Here is a 2,394-nt window from a genome sequence, read left to right on the forward strand (position 1 = left end):
AGATATCAGTAATGGTGGGTTATAAGATGAGATTGACCGTTATTAAGTTATCTACAGCCTCACTGAGAACCCAGAACTCAATTGGCTCCTGGTTCCTAGGTCAGGTTGGTGTTACTGATACCTTTAGGTCAGTTTTTTGATAAGACAATTATCAGCTCCATTCCTGTTCTGACAACTGTGGCACCACTGCCAGGAAAATACCCCTGCTGCTCTGACCCACCCCACATGTACTGCTGTTATCTTTTTTGCAGCTAGGGGGCTGGAGCTGAGAGAACAGTGGTTTGTACAATACCACCTAGCCTACGGCCATACTACCCTGAACATGCCTGATCTCTTCTGATCTCAGAAGCTAAGCAGAGTCAGGCCTGGTCAGTACTTGGATGGGTGACCACCTGGGAATACTGGGTGCCGTAGGCTTAGAAGAAGGCAATGGTAAACCACCTCTGAATACCTCTTACCATGAAAACCCCATGAACATATCCAAAAAAGATTAATAGGGTCGCCATAAGTCGTAATTGACTTAAAGGCATATAACAACAACACCTTGCGAGTTCATGGCTCAAGTAAGATTTTAGCTGAGGACATTCTGGCTCACAGCTCACATTCATAGCCACCAGCTATGAGACGGAATTTTCTTTGAGTGTTAAATCTACAGCTGGTCTGAATCTTTTTCCATTCATGGGAGGGGGTGAGATGAGGATACCCCCAAACATGGAGATCAGTGGAAAAGGCAAACCAGGCCTTCTGAAGGATGTGTTTTGAACCTTGATATGTGTAACCATGCCAAATCCCAGAATGTCTCCTTTGCCATCCACAGATTTTCTAAAACCTTGATCTGCTTTGCTTTTCATTTGCCAGGTGATGAGTGATACGTCTCCTAAACTGCTTTCTGAATTATTGGTAACAACAGCTGTCAGTGCTGTGTAAATATGATGAATATATCTATATTAGCTATCTATTTGAAGCAAACCCCTTTTGCTGCTATTGCTTTTCACTCTGGCAATCAGTTTACAGACAGGGAATCCAAGGTTGAGTTTGTGTGGATCTGGATGTAGGAAGGCATTCTCCTCAAATGGGAAGCTTGCCTAGTTATAAAAAGGAATATAATCACACAGGCCAGTTCAAAACTGTCTTGGGTAGGAGAGTAATTGGGTTACAGATGTAGCAGTAACTTGAGCTTCCAACCTCCCTATCTTTCAGTCAGCTCTTGATTAATGAACTAAAAACCTGGCAGTTTCATTTTCAGTAGGGAAAGGGCACCTTTGGGGACTTTCAGATGTCATCGCTGGAGGAGAGCACAGAGCAGTTTACTGAACCAAATGAAAGGAAGGAATCAAGACAAATGACTCAATGCAGAATTAGGTAGGGCAATAGTACAGAAGTATATAGAAGCAAGTAAAATCAGGAATTCAGGGGATTCAAACAAATAAAAATGAACCTTACTGTACAAAGGTAAGGGTTGCATTTGGTCCTCCACCCATTTTTCCCTCTGACCCTGCCGACTTTTGCCTCTAGCCCCGCCCACCACTGGCATGCAGCCCCCATGAGGTTGTCCACAAGGGAGTGTGCCCATCAATCTGAAAAACGTTTCCCCATCTCTGCACTAAGGGGTTATAATTATGGGGCAAACTGAACCCAGGCTCTGACACAGAGCTTGGAAAAGTTACTTTCTTAAACTACAACACCCATCAGCCCCATCCAGCATGGCCACTGTATTGGGCTGAGGGGGTTGTAGTTCAAAAAAGTAACTTTTCCAATCTCTGCTCTGACATGGAAACAGCTGGTTCACTCCCTCCACATCACCCTTGCCAGACAACTTGCAGGGTGTTGAGGGAGGCCGTGCCCAAGTCATGCACAAACCCAAGTCAGCAGAGTCTACCATGCCTCAACTCAGGCATTCCTAATATGTGTTCCTGACCCCTCTCCTGTTCCTGTGTCTCCCAGGAGAATGGTCTGAGGAATGCCCCTCATTAACCTCATCCTGCAAGGTGCTCGTCCATCTTTGCTATTCCATTTTCTGCCTTAGCTGTTTCCACTGGTTCCGACCAGATTGTTCTCCTTGGAGCCTAGCTCACCTGTCCACAACCTGATGCTTTTCAGATGGTTTGGACTGCAAGTCCCATCACTGGAGGCTGGTCCATTTGGGAGAATGGGGCACTGCTCCACCAAGCTCAGTCTGCCCTCAGCTAGCTCCCACTTTCCTGCTGTCTTACAACCAGTCAGGGGCTGGCTCTGCCTCTCACTGGCTCTGGCTCCACTTGTTGCTGTTCTCCCTGCCTTCTGCCTCAACAGTCCCAATGGGCACAAGCCACCACTGACTCCCAACATCTCAGACCATTGGCCATGCTTGATGTGGCTGATGGGAGTTAAGAACATAAGAAGAACCTGCTAGAT

The 2,394-nt window shown here is 46.4% G+C and overlaps 1 non-coding gene across 1 annotated transcript; it reads left to right on the plus strand.

Annotated features, from left to right (window-relative positions):
• The first annotated feature begins 298 nt into the window (after positions 1-298).
• On the plus strand, positions 299-417 carry LOC133378603 (5S ribosomal RNA). The gene has a single exon (XR_009761052.1). It is a non-coding gene; the product is annotated as a 5S ribosomal RNA (ribosomal RNA).
• Positions 418-2,394: the final 1,977 nt, after the last annotated feature.

This window comes from Rhineura floridana, chromosome 2, assembly GCF_030035675.1.
Source record: "Rhineura floridana isolate rRhiFlo1 chromosome 2, rRhiFlo1.hap2, whole genome shotgun sequence".
NCBI classification, from domain to species: Eukaryota; Metazoa; Chordata; class Lepidosauria; order Squamata; family Rhineuridae; genus Rhineura; species Rhineura floridana.